Source organism: Hordeum vulgare, chromosome 2H (assembly GCF_904849725.1).
Source record: "Hordeum vulgare subsp. vulgare chromosome 2H, MorexV3_pseudomolecules_assembly, whole genome shotgun sequence".
Taxonomy (NCBI): Eukaryota; Viridiplantae; Streptophyta; class Magnoliopsida; order Poales; family Poaceae; genus Hordeum; species Hordeum vulgare.
This window is the reverse complement of record NC_058519.1, coordinates 81,069,904-81,081,186: the sequence shown is the minus strand read 5'-3', so window position 1 is coordinate 81,081,186 and position 11,283 is coordinate 81,069,904. Positions and strand designations below refer to the sequence as shown.

Here is an 11,283-nt window from a genome sequence, read left to right as displayed (position 1 = left end):
GTTTTCTAACAGTTAAGAATTTCACTAAAAATTAATAACACATTAAAATGTCTGTATTTTAAAAGTTTTGATTTTCAATAAATGTTCCAATTTTGAAAATGTGTTCACAAATTGAAATTCTTTGTGTTTTTAAAAACTGTTCTTGTATTTAAAAAGATATTTTCAATTAATAAAAATCTTTTTGTAAAAAATCTTTGCATTTGAAAAAGCGTAGTTAAAAAAAAACCTAGACTATACCCCATATGTTATTACGGGGATGTTTTGTAGTATATTTTGATGATATTTGGTTGAATGAATCATGAATGTTCGAAGGAATAGTATGATGTCTTGAGTTTGATTAATTATAGTTATAAAATATTTGATAAATATGAATATCATAATCGCATGAAAAGTACATCATGTTTGCTTGTTGAGGTAGTCCTTTTCCAATTCATTATTGTTGTTGAAGTGGGCATTGTTTGCATTTTAAAAAAACTAGATGATTCCCCGCGGGTTGTTGCGGGGATGTTGTTTAGTATTTTTCACTCATATTTGGTTGTGTGAAACATGGATGTTTGGAGGAATAACATGATATATTGAGTTTGATTAATTATAGTTGTAAAAGATTTAATAAATATGAATAGCATAATAGCATGAAAAAACACATCGTGTTTGCTTGTTGAGGTGAGCCTTTTCCAATGCATTATTGCATGTTGTAGTGGGCCTTTCCGATGGATGTTGCATATTGAGGTGACATGCTTGCATGTTAAAAAAATATGTTAATGGGGCTAGCTATTTAGATATATAATATGTAGCCAAAAAAGGATATAGAACATGTTCACATTTTTTTTAAAATGCTCATATTCTAAAAAATTGTTCAAATATTGAAAAATGCCCATGTTTTAAGAAAAGATATGTGCTACACTCCACCCCAAACAGCTACGGTGTTTGTCTTGCTACAATACTAACTAGCTATAGTGTGCGTGAGCTGACACAGTCTATAGGAAAAACACGGGAAAGTTGCTTAATGGATCGGCCAGTCGCTCTCGCATGTACGTTTTGGGCAATTTGATGCAAAATGTGCCATATAAGTGCTCTCCTAAATAACAATGATATAGCACGGGTCGCCCAAGCGAAGATGAAATATATACATGGGGCGGGTTTTTTCGTTGTTTTTTGTTTAATTTTTTTTTTTTTTTCAGAAATACACGATTCTCTGAATGTGTTTTGGAAGAAAGTAGTAATAGTGTGAATCCTAATCCGCCCAATAAAGCACACACTAAGTTGATTATCAAGCAAGAATAAATCAACACAATACAAGTAAGCCCTCGGTCATGGTCAACCGGTCAATAAAGAGAAAAGGATAACAAGAACACCTTAAAGAGGTGCCAAATAAGCCAAACGAATAAACCCAAGAAGATAAGCCACGGTGGAGGGATGCATGGATTGTTCCACCATGGGTGATGTGTTGCTCCAAGTAATCAACATACAAGTAATTGTTCAAACCCAAGTGCAAAGGTCGATGGCATGTTTCCCTGAGAAACCGAGGTATAAATACATAGAGATAATACCCTCCAACCTTATCTAAGCAATCCTTCAAATGAATTTAGAATTCACTTTGTGTCCCCAACATTTCTAGTGAGGTTTTCGGTCTCACTATCTTTGCTAATTGCAACAAGTTATAAGTTTATAATGTGATGTGAAGTATTTTGTATTTCTAAAAAGATGAAGAAAATAAAAGTGCACATAAAAGTATGGTTGTGTTTTTTTGTTATAAGGAGAATTGGTGTGGGGTTGATAGGCTTACTAGTAGCATCTCTCCAAGCAACATACATGTGTAATGAATGTTCAAATTATCTTTAAAAATCACAACATATGTTGTGATAATGTTGTATAGGCACGACGTCCATTAATACATTTGACCGGCTACCATCATATCTACACACTAATAGTCCACACAAGTGAGCGAATACCGTTGCGACACCCAAGTACTAGGTAACTAAAAAACATTGTGTTAAGAAACATGGTATACATATGGTAATAGTATATCTCTCACCCCAAGGTCATCACCGGGACTAGTGAGTCGACTACATTTTTATCCTTAATATGGTGGATTCCTCTTTTACTGTAACCGAAAGTACTTGACAAATAGAGATCTTATGGATGTGTGATGATGGACGCACATAGGGAGGAGGTGTTGTCTCGCGTTGTGGTGGTGTAGGATCGAAAGTATGTCTAGGGAGGTGAGTAGATTAATTGACCAAATAAAGAGTTAACTTTCTCCCAATTTTATCGGTTGGCAAGTTTTAGCAATTTTACCAAGTCTACCACACCCTACACACGCAAGTCTATGATTATGGCAGCGGAAAGTAATCACATGCAAGTGTAAGTAAAGGGTAGGGATAGGAAGATCAAACACAATGAAGACATACGAATTTTTGGCATGGTTCCGGTAGGTGGTGCTGTCGCACATCCACGTTAATGGAGACTTCAACACACAGATGGTAACGGCTACGTGAGCCCATGAAGGGCTCCACCCATGAATGGTCCACAGAGAAGCAACCTTGTCTATTCCACCATGGCTTACGTGCACTAAGTTCTAGCCTCACTCGGGGTAGATCTTCACGAAGTACACGATCTCCTTGCCCTTATAAACTTCTTGGTTCAACTCCACACAATTTGGAGGCTCCCGAACGACACCTAAGCAATCTAGGAGACACCACTCTCTAAAAGGTAATAAATGTGGTATGGATGATGACCTCCTTGCTCTAGTCCTTCAAAAGATTGTCTCCTCAACACTCAATCAATCTCTCACAAAATTTGGCTTGGTAGAATAGACTGATTGGGTGGAGAACAACTTGGGGACACTAGAAATCAAGATTCATATGGTCGAAGTGGAAGATCTTGATCTCAACACATCAGTAGGTTGTTGCCTCTCAGAAAATGAATGGTGGGAGTGTTTGCTTGTTCTGAGTGCTCTATCTATGAATGAGAGGGAGGTCGAGGGTATATATAGCCATCTCAAAAAATCCAACCATTTCAACATTATTGCCCAACTCGGTGGAACCGAAGCAAAAACTCGACAAAATTTCCTAAATTTTGACATTTCGGTGAGACCGATACATAACAACCCGGTGAGACAAATTGGGTTGGCTAGGAAGTTCCAGGAACTCTATGGCACCGAAATGCAAAAACTCGGAAATTCTGATTTCTGATAATTAGCTATGAGTAATGTGGTCACTGCTTTTTCGGTTGTACCAAACCGAAACTCGGTTGTATCGAATGCTAGGGTTTGGCTTGGCTTTTGTCGAAGGAAAACTCGGTGGGGCTGAAATGAAATATGTTGGTGGCACCGATTTTGATCATTGGGGTTTTGGACAGAATCTTTTGTGGGAGATGGGTTAAGGCTTTTGGTGGCAAATATCTAAGCACTTTTGAGCAACCACACCATTTTCAATACTTCATCCCCTTTTAATAGTATTGGCTTTCCTATGGAGTCAATTGTGATTTCTCACATAAAGTAAAATGTAGAGTCTTGGATCTCTTTCCAAATGATGTTTCTTGAATCTAGGGATCCTCCTCACAATCCTAGCCAATCCATTCATTTAACTTTTTCTGAAATATACTTGATAGGCTCATTAGTTCAATGAACTATATGTTGTTGTTAATTACCAAAACCACCCACGGAGAAGTTGACTTTCAATCTCCCCCTTTTTGGTAATTGAGGACAACATATAGGTCAAAGCTTCGACGAGGATATGGTCAATACATATTATCGTCGCTTTGAGAAGTATGCGATAAGTAAGATCTCCCCCTAAATTTGTGCATTATTTTAAATGTGCGTTTTAATGCAAATTCACAATGATTAGGATCATGGGTCACTCTTCCATGTCACATACATCTTGGTGGAGCGCATACAAGATATGAATGAGTTAGAGTGCATATAACACCAAGCAGAAGAGTGAATGAAGTTAAGATTAATATCACAAAGCCTATGATCAAACATGACATAGTTTAAGTTAACAAGACAAGTAAAAGATAGGTCAAATGTTTTAAAGAGCAAGAGAAGCAACAAAAAGGCAACACACACACATTAACACACACACTCAAAGCAATATGATCTATACATTTCTCCCCCTTGGGCAACAAGTTATCAAAAAACTTGAATATTATAGAGATATATGTCGCTCTCGGATGGATATCTTCCACGGGGCGATGAAGCTGCTCCGATGGTCGCCAAAGGAGTCAAAAGAATAGCATCAACAAATGCTTCTCCGGTAGTCCTCTCAGCTGGTGGAGTGGATACTAGAGGTGCTGAAGGAGGGACAGTAGATGTCATAGCTGGTGCAGGCAGTGAGGGTCGCATCTCTGGAACAACCACTGTTGGAAATATGCCCTATAGGCAATACTAAAATAGTTATTATTATATTTCCTTGTTCAATACAATTTTTTATTATCCATGCTATAATTGTATTGAATGGAAACTCACATACATGTGTGGATACATAGACAACACAATGTCCCTAGTAAGCCTCTAGTTGACTAGCTCGTTGATCAAAGATGGTCATGGTTTCCTGGCCATAGACAAGTGTTGTCACTTGATAATGGGATCACGTCATTGGGAGAGTGATGTGATGGACAAGACCCAAACTATGAACGTAGAATGTGATCGTGTCATTTTATTGCAACTGTTTTTCTGCATGTCAAGTATATGTTCCTATGACCATGAGATCATGTAACTCACTGAGACCGACAGAATACCTTGTGTGTATCAAACGTTGCAACGTACCTGGGTGACTATAAAGATGCTCTACAGGTATATCTGAAGGTGTCTGTTGATTTAGCATGGACTAGGACTGGGATTTGTCACTCTCTATGACGGAGATCTATCTCGGGGACCACTCGGTAATAGAACATCACAACAAGCCTTGCAAGCAATGTGACTAAAGAGTTAGCCACGAGATTTTTTATTACGGAACGAGTAAAGAGACTTGCCGATAACGAGTTTCAAATAGGTATAGAGATACCGATGATCGAATCTCGGGCAAGTAACATACTGCAGGACAAAGGGAATGTTATACGGGATTAAGTGAATCCTTGACATAGAGGTTCAATCGATTAAGATCTTCGTAGAATATGTAAGATCCAATATGGACATCCAGGTCCCGCCATTGGATATTGACCAGAGTGTCTTGGTCATGTCTACATAGTTCTCGAAGCCACATGCATGGTCTGCACACTTAAGGTTCGGTGATGTTTCGGTATAGTTGAATTATGGATGTTGGTAACTGAATTTTGTTCAAAGTCCTGGATGAGATCCTGGACGTCATGAGGAGTTCCGGAATGGTCTGGAGATGAATATAGATATATAGGAAAGGTACATTTGGCTTCCGGAAAGTTTTCAGGCATTACTAGTAAAGTACCGGGAATGATGAATGGGTTCCGAGATTCCACCGGGAGGGGCCACCCACCCGGAAGGGGACCAAACAGGTCCAAGGGGGCTGGTGGGCTGGGTGGCCAGCCCAAGTGGGCCTATTTCGGCCAAAGTGGAAAAGAGAGAGAGGTCGGGCAAACCTACTAGGAGGAGGACTCCTCCTCCACCAAACCGAATTGGAGGAGGACTCCTCCCTCTCTTGGTGCGCCGGCCGAACCCCTAGGGTTTTCCCTAGGGCGCCACCCTCCCTCCCTCATATATATAGTGGAGGGTAGAGAGGCTAGCCGCACCTCAAGCCACGATGCAACCCCTCTCCCTCCACTATTTCGTGACACCCCGTAGGTTATTCCGGTACGGCACAACGAAGCCCTGCCGGAGTAGCTCCACCATCATCACCGTCAGGCCATCGTGCTGCCGGAGAACTCAGCTACCTCTTTGTCTCTCTTGGTGGATCAAGAAGGCGAAGATCATCGTCGAGTTGTACATGTACTGAACGCGGAGGTGCCGTCCGTTCGGCGCTAGATCATGATTGGATCGCGTGACGACTTGTGATTTGGATCGCGAAGACGTTCGACTACATCAACCGCGTTTCTTAACGCTTCCCATTTAGCGATCTACAAGGGTATGTGGATACGATCTCTCCTCTCATAGATGGTCATCACCATGGATAGATCTTCTGTGTGCGTAGGTAATTTTTTGTTTCCCATGCAACGTTTCCCAATAGTGGTATCAGAGTTAGGTCTATGCATAGATGACATCTTGAGTAGAACACAAAGGAGTTTGTGGGCGTTGATATGCAGATTGCTTCCCTCCTTAGTCTTTTCTTCATTTGGCGGTATTGTTGGAGGAAGCGGCCCGGACCAACATTACTCGTACGCTTACGAGAGACCGGTTCCATCAACTAACATGCAACTTGTTGCATAAAGATGGCTGGCGGGTGTCTGTTTCTCCTACATTAGTTTAATCGGATTTGATAGAGGTGGTCCTTGGAGAAGGTTAAATAACAACTTGTACATCACCGTTATGGTTTTTGCGTACATAAGATGCGATCATGATAGATACACATAGCAGCCACCTAAAACATGCAACAACAAATTAGAGGACGTCTAACTTATTTTTACAGGGTACGTTGTGATATGATATGGCTAAAGACATGATATGATATATTTGATGTATGAGATGATCATGTTGTAATAGCTAAATATCGACTTGCATGTCGATGCTACGGCAACCGGCAGGAGCCATATGGTTGTCTTTAATTATTTTGCGCTTGGTGATGCTTTGCTTTATCGCTAGTTCAGTACCTTTAGTAGAAATAGCATAGTCAGCGCGACAACCTCGACGGAAGCACAATGATGGAGATTATGGTGTGGCGCCGGTGACGTTGGAGATGATGCTGGTACTTTGAAGATGGATATAAAAAGCACAAGTTCATGGCCATATCATGTCACTTATGAATTGCATGTGATGTTAATCCTTTTATGCATCTTATTTTTCTTAGGACGACGGTAGCATTATAAGGTGACAACTCATTAAAATTTCAAGATAAAATTGTGTTCTCCCCGAGTGTGCACCGTTGCGAAAGTTTGTCGTTTCGAGACACCACGTGATGATCGGGTGTGATAGACTCTACGTTCACATACAACGAGTGCAAAAATAGTTGCACACACGAAACACTCGGGTTAAACTTGACAAGCCTAGCATGTACCGACATGGCCTCGGAACACAAGAGACCGAAAGGTTGAGCGTGAGTCATATAGTAGATATGATCAACATAGAGATGTGCACCATTGAAGCTAACTCAACTCACGTGATGATCGGACTTGAGTTGGTGAATTTGGATCATGTGTCACTCGAATGACTAGAGGGATATAAATTTGCGTGGGAGTTTATTAGTAATATGATTAACTAAACTCATTTATGTTGAACATAGTCTAAGTAATATTTGCAAATTTATGATGTAGATCAATGGCTCGCGTACACTACTAGGAAAAGGGCTATAGATGATATAGATACTAATAGCGCACCACACAAGAAGTGCGCCACTACTATATAGTAGTGGCGCACCATGTGAGGTGTGCCATTAGTGTGATGGACACTAATGACGCACCACACACTCGGTGCGCCACTACTATATTTTTTTTTTGCAAAACTACTAATGGCGCACCACACACTCGGTGCGCCACTATTAGCAGCTGGTGCGCCATTAGTAACCAGGGTTACTAATGGCGCATCTGTTAGTAGTGCGCCACTACTATAATTTTTTTTTTGCAAACTACTAATGGCGCACCACAGCTAGTGCGCCATTAGTAACCAGTGTTACTAATGGCGCATCTGTTGGTGGTGCGCCACTACTACTTTTTTCCAGAACTACTAATGGCGCACCAGAGGAGGTGCGCCATTAGTAACCAGGGTTACTAATGGCGCATATGTAGGTGGTGCGCCACTACTATAATATTTTTTTTTGCAAAACTACTAATGGCGCACCACCAGCTGGCTCGTGCGCCATTAGCCACTCACCCATCGCCTCCTCCCTGCCCCGCCGCGCGGTGCCGCGAGGAGCCGAGCCGACCGCTGTCGCCCACGGATCTGATCTCTCACCCCCGCTTGACCTCGCTGCTGCGTCCTCTGCCAGTGCTCGACCTCCCACCCTGCCTCCCCACCCGCATCACCATCTTCCCCTTCTTCATCCTCCCCTTCCGCTCCTAGCTAGGGTTTTGCCTGCCGCCCGCCCGCCCGCCCGACGTAGACAACGCAATGGAGCCCACCTCGTCGTCGGCGGTGGCGCGACAGACATGGGAGCTGGAGAACAACATCCCGGCGGCCGCCTCCGACCCGGACGCCATGGACGCGATCTACCGCTACGACGAGGCGACCAACGCGCGGGCCCACGAGGAGAAGCCCTCGGCCACCGACCCGCACCACTTCCGCCGCGCCAGGATCTCCTCCCTCGCGCTCCTCAAGATGGTCGTCCACGCCCGCGCCGACGGCACCATCGAGATCATGGGCCTCATGCAGGGCAGGTATAGCGCTCGCCCCCAAATCCTTCCGCCACCACCGTCCCTATTTATCATTGGATCTCCCGATCTGACCAGATGTTGCAATGCTACTCTGAATAGACTATCATTTCAGAAACAAAATTAGTGCATTTCTAATGGCACAAAGATTAGTTACATAAATGCACTCAATCATGTGTTAATTAGTGGTGCACCTGGTACTACTCTGCTTTGGTGAAACTTCTTTTTTTGTAGATGTGCTTAGCTGAAACTTTTTTATTGGGTATACCTTTATTGTTTGTCACGCTGACATAACTTATTTTGTATTCTTATTATGCTGCTGAGTGTTTGCAACTGTGCAGAATTTGGGTAGCAGCAGCATACCTGGAGACGAACAACAGGTTTGGAACATCTTATACTACTTGTTAATAACTCTTTAGATTTATTTTTGATGATTGAATCTAATATAATCATCCCTGCAGTCACCCACGCCTATGGAATTCGGCAGGAGATCCTTAATTGAGAGACACCAAGTACTTATTTGGGCCAATATTCAGTGATTAAAGCAGTTAGTCAAGTCATTAGAAAACAAATTAAATTATGGCTCCACCTTTTCCTTGCAGGAGAGTGTTGAAGCACTGATTAACTGGGTTAATGAAAACATTGGATTTAGCGACGGAAAACCAGTTGCTGCAATAACCATATACAAATGTCTTCTTCATTGGAGAACTTTCGAGGCAGAAAAAACTAATATTTTTGACCGGCTTATTCACTAATTAGTTCAACCATGCAGGTATTGCTAGTGTTCAAGCGTTAAATAATTCTTGTGCTCGTTTTCATTCTACGATTTACTAGTATGTCCCATCACAGCGTGATTATCTCAGGCGTATTGAATTTATATTGTTGCCCTTTTTAAATTTGCACAATTTGTATTACAGAAACAAGACAGCAATGCCGATCTTGCATACTGGCTATCAAATGCATCATCATTGTTGATTATACTACAAAAGAGTCTGAAACCTGCTGGCTCAGGTGTAACAACACCACTGAAAAGAACGACGACTCAGATGTCTTTCCTTGGGAGGATGGTACGTTATATGTATATATATCCTTTTCTTTTCTTGAACACGCATAAGGAGAACCAGAAAAGCCAAAAGAGAGAACGAGAAACAAAAAAAGGAAAGAGAACGAATAATCATCCTTTATTTTAACAAAGTGGTTGTCACTTTTTTTTAACAAAATGATTAACAAGGGTTCTCTGAGTTCTAGCAATTGTATTTTGTCAAAATTTTATGATAGGCTAGACGAGGTTATCTTGACTCATTTCTTAATACCTTGGCGTTATATGATCCACAGGTATTCCGTGCTTCAAGCATTAATGTTGATATGGATCTTGTGCGCCAAGTTGAGGGCAAGTATCGTGCATTCCTTTTCAAGCAACAACTTACAGCCTTTGTGGAAGGTTTATATGGAATAATCCGTGACAATGTGAAGAGATAAGTATCTCACATGTTATTCAGGTTACCCCATCTATCACGAGTCCTCAGGTTAATTATCATTTCATACTTTAGAAGATTCTTGCTGGATTAATAGAAGTTTTAGAATAAGCATGAGACATCTCAGCAACCTCCCATGGGAATCCCAAGTTAACTTTGCCCCACACTTGCATGTTTTTGGCTAGTTCCTCTCAGTTGGTAACTCGGTACAACACTTGAACCCTTTTGCAAACTTGATGAGAGGAAATTAGACTATTATTTAATCACGAGTACCTTTGTACCTTGATGAATTTCTATTGGTTGATGATTAGGCTATAATATAATTTGTGTTAAGATTTCATGCTAGTTCTGCACCTGCATGGCAATAAGTTGTTGCTGCTGGTCTCACGCTCATTCCTGTATACACATTGATACTCAAAGGCGCCAAGAAGTGCAAAGGCTGGTTTGATAACAGACCTAGATAGGTATTGGAAAGCGATAGTCAACCATTTGAACGATCTCTTGAAAATCTTGCAAGAAAATTGTGTAAGTTTAAGCCTTCAAAACAGCATTGCATTTGGCTGCATCGTTTTCTATTCTGACTTCTGGCCATAATGCTGAAATTTCAGGTCCCAACAATTTTTTCTCGGAAGATATTTACACAGATTTTTGCATTCATCAATGCTCAACTCTTCAATAGGTAACTTCTATCGTGTCTGGACTTTCCTTGCGTGCCTTCAACTTGTCCAGTTCCTAATTCTCCCTTTACTGATGTTACTATGTCAGTCTTCTTGTACGGCGAGAGTGATGTTCTTTCAGCAATGGAGAATATGTGAAACAAGGGCCGGAAGAACTAGAGGCATGGTGCACGCAATCCAAGCCAGAGGTAAATATATATGCAATTTTGCTATTCTTTCTGAAGATATGCACTTTATACCATGATTACTAGATGCTTGCAACCAACATTCCAGTCTAATAACTTTATTCTCAGTAAGTGTTTTTTTAACTAGAAAATTCTACATTCTATCAGAATCACACCAGGGCCCAAACTGCATAGTTTGTATTGTTTTGCTTAATAAAAGAACTCAATAGTAACTATAATGTAACACCAGTACTAATATCTTCACTTTATTTACCTTGTGCCTAACCATGAAATACAAACAGTATGCAGGATCTGCATGGGATGAACTTAAGCACATATGCCAGGCTGTTGGTTTCCTGGTATGTAACTACAAACTTCAGCATGTACTGTGTGTGTATGTCGGCATGGATTCTCATCATTAGCTTAAAACATTCATTACTTCTTTAAGTATAAAAATTAGTGGAGCATTTCAATCGATTTTGAATTGCACACCGGTAAAAGTTTAGTTGTGTTTATGTTTGCTGTCGAAGACTGCCG

General features: G+C 41.2%; 1 long non-coding RNA gene across 1 annotated transcript; it reads left to right on the top strand.

The window, feature by feature from the left end:
- The first annotated feature begins 10,362 nt into the window (after nucleotides 1–10,362).
- On the top strand, nucleotides 10,363–10,691 carry LOC123429650. Its single transcript, XR_006622725.1, has 3 exons — nucleotides 10,363–10,430; nucleotides 10,514–10,584; nucleotides 10,671–10,691. It is a non-coding gene; the product is annotated as an uncharacterized LOC123429650 (long non-coding RNA).
- The last annotated feature ends 592 nt before the right edge of the window (nucleotides 10,692–11,283 follow it).